This window comes from Hylobates moloch, unplaced genomic scaffold (genome assembly GCF_009828535.3).
Source record: "Hylobates moloch isolate HMO894 unplaced genomic scaffold, HMol_V3 SCAFFOLD_6, whole genome shotgun sequence".
NCBI lineage: Eukaryota > Metazoa > Chordata > Mammalia > Primates > Hylobatidae > Hylobates > Hylobates moloch.
This window is the reverse complement of record NW_026652281.1, coordinates 61,492,836-61,501,554: the sequence shown is the minus strand read 5'-3', so window position 1 is coordinate 61,501,554 and position 8,719 is coordinate 61,492,836. Positions and strand designations below refer to the sequence as shown.

The 8,719-nt window shown below is 37.8% G+C and overlaps 1 non-coding gene across 1 annotated transcript; it reads right to left on the bottom strand.

Moving 5' to 3' along the window:
• Positions 1-220: 220 nt before the first annotated feature.
• Positions 221-327, bottom strand: LOC116472005 (U6 spliceosomal RNA). Its single transcript, XR_004248930.1, has one exon. It is a non-coding gene; the product is annotated as a U6 spliceosomal RNA (small nuclear RNA).
• Between the last annotated feature and the right edge of the window lie 8,392 nt (positions 328-8,719).

Below are 8,719 nucleotides of genomic sequence, written 5' to 3'. Positions count from 1 at the left end.
TCTTGAAGAGAGCCTACCAATGGGTCTTGGTTCTTTATCCAGCTTGCCATTCTGTGTCTTTTAATTGGAGCATTTAGCCCATTTACATTTAAGGTTAATATTGTTACATGTGAATTTGATTGAATTTGATCCTGTTGTGATGATGTTAGCTGGTTATTTTGCAGACTTGTTTACGTGGTTGCTTCATAGTGTCACTGGTCTTTGTACTTCATTGTGTCTTAAAAATATTGTATACTTCACAAACTCGCATGTCATCATCGCACAGGTGCCATGCTAATCTTCTCTGTATCACTCTAATTTTAGTATATGTGCTGTCAAAGTGAGCACTGAAAGATCTTAATAAGTGAGATCATATAATACCTACTATACTGTTTTCTTTTTACATTTATAAGCATCTTCCAAATTAGTATTTATACTCATGTCATTTTTAAGACAGTTACTAACTCTTGCATGGTATAGATATAATTTATTTAATTCCCAGGTATGTATTCCAACTTTTAATTTTTCCAGCAACGCTGCAACATATATAATTTGCTATTCCAATTCTACAGTTATAGAAGTATATGTTGAAATTGGGTTTACAGTAAGATTCTATATTAGTAGCATAAGGTAAAGTAAAATGATTCCATATTAGTAGCATAAGGTGAAGTATTTTCAAGTCTGGGAAACAATAATGGCAAACTTATATGAGGGAAAAAATCTGTTTTTTTTTTCTTTTTACTATATTTAACATCAGTAACAACAGTAACCCTCAGACAAAAAAAACCACACACATTGTAATTAACTTAAAGAAAATAACATGTAAAAAAGGAATCAGACAAATGCTTTCCTCACTTTTTAATGGTGCTGATTTTACTTGATGAGTTGTTAACATTTTCAGCAACTGTCAGACAGTGGATATGAAATGCAGGGTTGAAAGCTCTGGTCAGGATTTGGGGTTTACAGACTCTTGTTCTTTTTCCTCAAACTGCTAAGGCTGAAATTGCTTGTCACCCTTCAGTTTGACAATAAAACGAAGTCAATCTTGATTTCATGTTTCTCTATTGAGTTAATAAGTATACTACATTTAAAAAACAGGATGGAATCCTTCCAATAGTTTAGTTAAGTTTTTCTAAGTCATTGGGAGTACTGCATAGTGCTAAATGGTCTCTCAACTTAGTCCATAATAACTTCAGAGGTGTCTGCTCAAACCAAACTCAGATGACTTAAACCCCAGGGCTCTCATTAGAGAAAGCCCTCCAAATTTTATTACATAGCACCATGGTTTTCCAACTGCAGTCCTATGCAAGGGCTCACAGGCATGGGTGATTTTAGAAGAATCAATTTTCTTTATTTTATTTTATTTTTATTTATTTTTTTTTTTGAGACAGAGTCTCGCTCTTTTGCCCAGGCTGGACTGCAGTGACACAATCTGAGCTCACTGCAAGCTCCGCCTCCCGGGTTCACGCCATTCTCCTGCCTCAGCCTCTCAAGTAGCTAAGACTACAGGCGCCCGCCGCTGCACCCGGCTAATTTTTTTGTATTTTTAGTAGAGACGGAGTTTCACCATGTTAGCTAGGATGGTCTCAATCTCTTGACGTCGTGATCCACTCGCCTCAGCCTCCCAAAGTGCTGGGATTACAGGCGTGAGCCAGCGCGCCCGGCCTAGAAGAATCAACTTTCTGACTTCCAAGGTAGTCCTTCCTAAAACAGATCTGCCTGAGAATGAGCTTTCTTTTAGGTACTGCCCCACACAAAATATTTCCCTTAAAGGGTAACATAAAACTGTTTGGTATTTTTGCTGGTTAGGTAATTTCCGAATACATATTTAGATAAAAGAGAAGGAGGCCTGATACAGTTTTTAACGTGTAAGTTGTTAGAAATAATTTCTGATGAGAGTTCACCATATCACAAATAAATAGATCCTCATTGGTTTATTTTTCATAACATTAAAAGTACAAAACAAGAAATAATTGAATAATAATATGCATTAAAGGGAACCATGTAAAATTTCTGACTGTTACAGAAAATTTTCATGTCTTGTGATTGCTTATCTGTAAAATGGAACAGGAGAATCAGATGTAAGGTTCTGTGTTCTTTGTTCTACAAACTCAGTGCTTATTTTTCCAGCCAATAGAGACACACTGACTATCTCGTCCTTCAAATAGCCAGTTGAGTAACTGTTTTAAATATGGAAATATGGCTAATCAAACATAATTTGACAGTTATAATAGAAACTGTCTTTTTTCAAAAACTTTCTGTCAGCTTCTGTATTTGATTCTACCTCTGTTTTCATTTAATCATTAAATTAAAGATATTACCTTGAAATATTATTAAACATAATTGGTTGAGACACTAACTTGTATTTTACTCCCAGTGTATTTCTTCCTTTTACCAAGAACTTACCCCGTGCTGTTCTTGCTTCAGGGGCGTTGATGTTACAAGACTGAAAGCAGAAGTTGTCTGAACACAACCTCCTCCCCCAACATTTTGTTTTTGAAAACAGAAGTCCATTTAATGGATTAAGCCAGTTTATTTCAGGGTGATATAGGAGAGAGATTCATCTTTGGAAGGTGGTGGAAGGTACAGAGCAGGTGGGCAGAAATACACAGAGCTCATAAGAATAAAATATTCCTTATATGTATGGGAGAATGTGTGTATGTATCTGATGATGGGAATTATGTTCCTCTGCAGCAACCTAGGGAGAAGGTAGGACTTTAGAAGGGACAGCTGCAAGGTGCAATCGTGGAGACTAGACAATTGGCCAAGGCTTTTACCTTCAGCTGAGGTATTACACTACATCCAAACTGTGCCCAAGCTAAGTGTAGAAATAGCAAGAAAAGGCCAGGTGCGGTGGCTCACGCCTGTAATCCCAGCACTTTGGGAGGCCGAGGCAGGCAGATCACTTGAGGTCAAGAGATCGAGACCAGCCTAGCCAACATGGTGAAACCCCGTCTCTACTAAAAGCACAAAAATCAGCTGGGCGTGATGACGCACACCTGAGGCAGGAGAATCGCTTGAACCTGGGAGGCGGGGGTTGCAGTGAGCCGAGATAGCGCCACTACACTCCAGCCTGGAGATAGAGCGAGACTCCATCTAAAAAAAAAAAAAAAAAAAAAAGCAAGAAAAGCCCACTTTCTACCTTCTAATGGCTCACATAGGATTATACAATTTATTTTTCAGCTGTGACTATGATATATTAAAGAGTAGAAAACTTTTCTTTATTTTCAAGGCAGGCTGAAAACTCTTTGAATATTGGTGCAACCTTAAAGAATAAATGCTGCTCTCGCCACCCTGGGTATGGTGGGCCTCAGCAATAGATTTCAATTGATTTAGAAAAACAAAGTGTTATGACATTTCTTGTAAAAATGTGTGATCAAAGAAAACTCACACCTCTACATATCTACTATAATTTTCATTTTTCAGACAGTATAACTGTGAGATTCATTGACAGTTTTAGCCAGGTGTTTCTGGTTTTCCTCCTAAGTACAAGGTGGTTTGTATTTCCCCTCCCCTTGAAGTGGGCGTGGCGACGTGGTTTACTTAAATCAGTCAAATGTGTGTGGTGCCGGCCTCACTTCCAGGTGGAAGCAATAAAAGTAGGTCTGCACTCCCCCAAGTAGGGTCTTGTCTTTCTCTCTGCCTCAACGATTGGTGATGCTTTGGCTGGCTCTTCTGTCAGCCTCGGTTCTGGAGTGAGGATGACACGGGACAGAGCACCCAGTCTACCCACATGGACAGGAAGTGTGAGCAAAAGTAAGTCTTGGTCACTTAAGATGGTGCGATATTAGAATTGTTTCCAGAGAATAACCTTGAAAATCTTACCCAGTACAATCAATAATGAAGCCCAGAGAGTCAAACAAGTTGTTTAAGTTTACTTCTCAGTTAATACCTGTTGATTTCAAATACATCTTTCCCTGCTAAGCAGTTAATATTCTATAAGGATTTATTAAGTGCCTGCTAAGGACACACCCTGCTAAGGACCCTGAGGATACTGTGTTGAACGACACAGACAGGGTCCTTGCCTTCAAGAGAGCTACTCACAGACTACTTAACCTTTGTTCAATAATTTGGTTAGGGGTTAGCATTAAGTTTACAATTTCTAGAATCCATTGCCTCAACCCCTCACACACACACACCCACCTTTAAGAAATGGGAATAACATTTGCCCATCTCCAGACTTTTGGGGCCTCCTTTTCTCTTTGTGATTTCTTAGAATTTAACAACAGGAGTGCCTTGATCACATCTGCAAGTCATTTAAATATCCTAGGATATAATTTATCTGGACCCTAAGGCTTGAATTAATTTAAAGCTGTAAAGTAGTCCCTTATTATCTCTGCACCTATCTTGTACTTCAATTCTCTCCTAATGATGTTTGTTCTAGATTTGCCAGCTTGAAAATTATTTTCCTTTATGGGGAAAAGAGCAAAACAGAATACGAATAAATCTACGCTCTCTGCTTTGTTGCTTAACATATTTTTTGTAGTAAATTGTACACTTTTCCTGAGGTGTGTGGATTGTTTTGAGCAAGCATATGTACCTGCAGCATAGCCAAGAAAGTCTGCTTAATAGGGATTAAGACCAGTTAATAATGAGTGAAGCTGAAACTAAAAACTCATATGCAGGTGTTCAAACAAATTACTGAGGTGAGCTGGATGAGATTAATGTGTGTCCAGGAGAACTAATTGGAGAAGCACCTGGAATGTTTTTGGTACTATGAATACTCTAGCTCAATTCATTTTCTTTTTTTTTGTCTGAGGCAACCTAAGGTAGCACTTTCGTATTTGAACAAACATAGAATTACAGTTTAGTTAACATTTGTAAAGCACCTACTCTGTATTTGGTACTGTGTCTGTATAGTTGCTGTTACCCTAGAATGGTGATAGTCATCAAAACTGAGTATCCACTCTGTGAGTGCTGGTATTCGGTGCTCTCTCTTATGGAAAGATTGTGGGCTTAGTTTGGGTCAGGGAAATCTTCATTCCTGAGGTGTGTTTTTTTTTTTTAAATCTCATCAGATTCTTGTGCAAGTTTCCCAGTATTGGATTCTGATTCCATTTAAAGCTCTATTCTGCTTTATTTATGTAAAAGCCCTTGTTTGTCTTTAAGAGTTTTCCATTGTTTCAAGTCTTTGTAAACTGCTTCAGATTTCTCTCCATTTTTTGTATTCTTAAATCTTCTCAACCTTGAAGGTCTGATCTCATTGCCTTGTAGAGACATGAAAATTTTCTCTTTAGTATCTGATTACTAAATTCGGTCAGTAGCTCACATTACATTTATAATATGGGGATTAGTGCTTGGAGTCTCTGATTTTAATTCCTCACCATATGCCCTTTAGAACTTCTGAACAAAGGTACAATTCCATCTCTCTCAGAACTTTGGAAATGTTCTTTCAAAAAAATATAGCATTTTTCTTTTCTCTGACTCTCACTGCTTGGCTTTTATGAACTCGAAGACGACATGGTTACACTGTCTCCCATGGTTTCTGTTCCCTCCACATTCATAGTCCTGTCTTCCTAGATTATAAGAAGTCTACCCAAGAGTAACATTTATTTGCTTTTTTAACCTTCAGTCAATCATTTTGAGTTTTTAGTATCACAGTGTGGTCTGCAGACACGTGGAGTGATTGTTTAAAATGTACATTTCTCAGTGCTCTTTCTCAGAACCAGCTATACAATTAGCAGGGCATAGTGCAAAATTAAAGCCCCATGTTGAAAAGCATTAAGAATTTTTGATGATGATATCAAAATCATCAAGAATTTTAACGATGGTGACAGTAAGACGTTAAACCCAGCATGGGGCCCTTCTGAGCATGCCCAAAAAGCCAGTTCTATTTTTTCCTCAAAGATTCTGATTGAGGAAGTTTGCTGTAGAGCCAGAAAGTTGCATTTTTAGCAAGCTTACTGTATTTTCTGATGTAGGTTGTTCTGTAGGCCTGTTTGAAAACCCTGCTCTGCATGATGACCATTCCCATGCCCACAGCAAATTCAAACAGTAATATCTGAGGTTACGTGCTTTCAGAAGGTAAACATTTTATCAATACATTTTGCCTTGGTGCCTGTTTTCCAATGTATTTTAGAAAATCATTCACATACAGTCTGACGGGGTTGTTTATAATATCATTCCACAGGGATATCCCATCTTGTCTCTTTTGTATTAAATAAATGCTTTTGTTCAGGTGGTTCAATCTTTAGATTTTTAGCTATATACATGCAGATGTAGTGACATAGAGAGATGTTTGTGATATACAGTCATGCACCATGTAACGATATTTTGGTCGATGACAGACTACATATAGGGCAATGGTCCCATAAGATTATAATACTGTATTTTTACTATATATTTTTTATGTTTAGATACACAAATACTTATTGTGTTATAGTTGCCCAAAGTATTCAGTACTGTAACGTATACAGGTTTTTAGCCTAGAAGGAATAGGCTATATCATACAGCCTAGGTGTGTAATAGGCTCTAGCATCTAGATTTGTGTAAATAACTCTGTGATAGTTACACAATGATGAAATCACCTAACAATACATTTCTTAGAAGGTATCCCTGTTGTTAAGTGATCTGTAACTGTATAGTTAAAAAAAAAAACCTCTATTTGATTACTTAGCATGTACTTCTAGATTATTTGGGGGGAAAAATGTAAAGCAATATATAACAGGAAAAATTTCTTTGTAAAACAAATATGAAAATGCTAAAAAGTGGCCTCTACTGGATATAGAACTCCCAGAATGTATACCTATATATGTATATATTTTTGCTCTGCATGAGCATAAAATACTCATATTTGTATATAAAAATACATATATGTCTAGTATTATAAAAAATAAAAATTTTAAATATATGGTCCCAATACATGCATACACCTTGGCCCAGCAGACAACACATATTAAGATGATCGTCTATGAAATCACGTTTGTCAGTTGATGTTAATGGTGTAAATCCTCTTAATTTCTACATATTGTGTGTTGGTGCATAAACATTTGATTTGACGCACTTTTTCATTAACTTCATCAGAGCTTTCGGGTGCCTTCTCTAGCATGTTCTATGTTACCCAATCTTTTCTCAGGTTTAATTTTATCTATGCATTTTCAATACTTCCACTGAAATTTCTGTTCAATTCCACAGCCATATATGTATTCATTGAGCACAGGTCATATTGCATGCTACACAAAGAGACTATAAAGATAAAAACTACTAGGACACAAGCTCTTCCTTTAAAGAGTTCAAATGAAGTTTAAATTCACAAATGGACATTTATAGTGATAATACAGAATAACCTAATATATGTATATATGTTTTCTTCCATGGCTTTGGGCTCATAACTCCCATACATCTTGTTACAGTAAACAGAATCTTCCTCTCTGGTCTTTTCCTGCTCTCATTTTACCTGCCCATGGCAGGACTCGAAGCTGGTTGTGGGTTACAAGAACGTCATTCTAGAAAGGGTCCTGACTTGTGCCTCGGAGGAAGGAATATTGCACAGAAAGGCCTAAAAGAATCTGAACAGACAGGCCTTATTGTGTTTAGATCATACCCTTTTGTCCAATCACATTTCAACATGGTTGTCCATGCTTCAATCTTGCCTGTCCAGTGAAGTCTCCCTAAAAAGCCCGAGAAGACAGGGTTCAGGAGCTTCTGGGTAGCTGAACACAGAGAGGTTCCTGGAGGGTGGCACACTCAGGGAAGGCATAGAAGCTCTGTGCTTCTTCCTCATTCCTCACCCAGTGAATCTGTTTATCTGTATCCTTTGTAATACCCTTTATAATAAACTAGTAAATGTGTTTCCTCGAATTCTGTGAGCTGCTCTAACTAATCAAACCCAAAGAAGGGGTTGTGAGAACCCCAACTTGAAGCAAGTTGGTCAGACGTTCTAGAGGCCTAGACATGCAACTGGTGGGAAGCGAGGAGGAGGTTTTGTGGAATTGAGCGCTCAACCTGTGGGATCTAATCCTATCTCCAGGTCAACAGTGTCAATTGAATTGGAGGACACCCAGCTGGTGTCTGCTGCAGAATTGCTTGCTTGCTGGTAGGGAGGAATCACCACATATTTTGGGGTCACATATTTTGAAGTTTTATGTGTTGATTGTTGTTGTATTGGTGTGAGAGTAGAAGAAAAACATAGCTTGCTTTTCCAAGCAGTAATGCATGCTGAACCCAACAATTAAGTTAAACTCAAGATGCTACTGGAGCTCCATAAAGAAATGCCTACTGAACCCAGAATAGGTTGTGAGAAAGTGGTTCAGAGAATGTTTCCTGAAATAGGTACAAACTGAATGAGGCTAGAACAATGAGTCAATTGGGCAGAGTGGGGTAAAGGTTGTGCATCAATCAGGGTTCTCTAGAGGGACAGAACTAATAGGATAGATGTATATATGAAAGGGAGTTTATTAAGGAGTATTGACTCACACAATCTCAAGGTGAAGTCCCACAATAGGCTGTCTTCAAGGAGCAAGGAAGCCAGATGGATGTGTTTGCTTCCCCTTCTGCCAGGATTGTCAGTTTCCTGAGGCCTTCCCAGCCATGCTAAACTGTGAGCCAATTAAACCTCTTTCCTTTATAAATTACCCAGTCTCGGGTATGTCTTTATAAGCAGCATGAGAATGGACTAATACATACAGTTTGCAATTAATGGGCTGGCCACAAAAATATAAGGGGCAGAGTTTTGAAAAATGCTTTAAGTTAGGGGCTAAGACAGAGAATATATATTTGTTTATATTTACCTAGGTGAAGA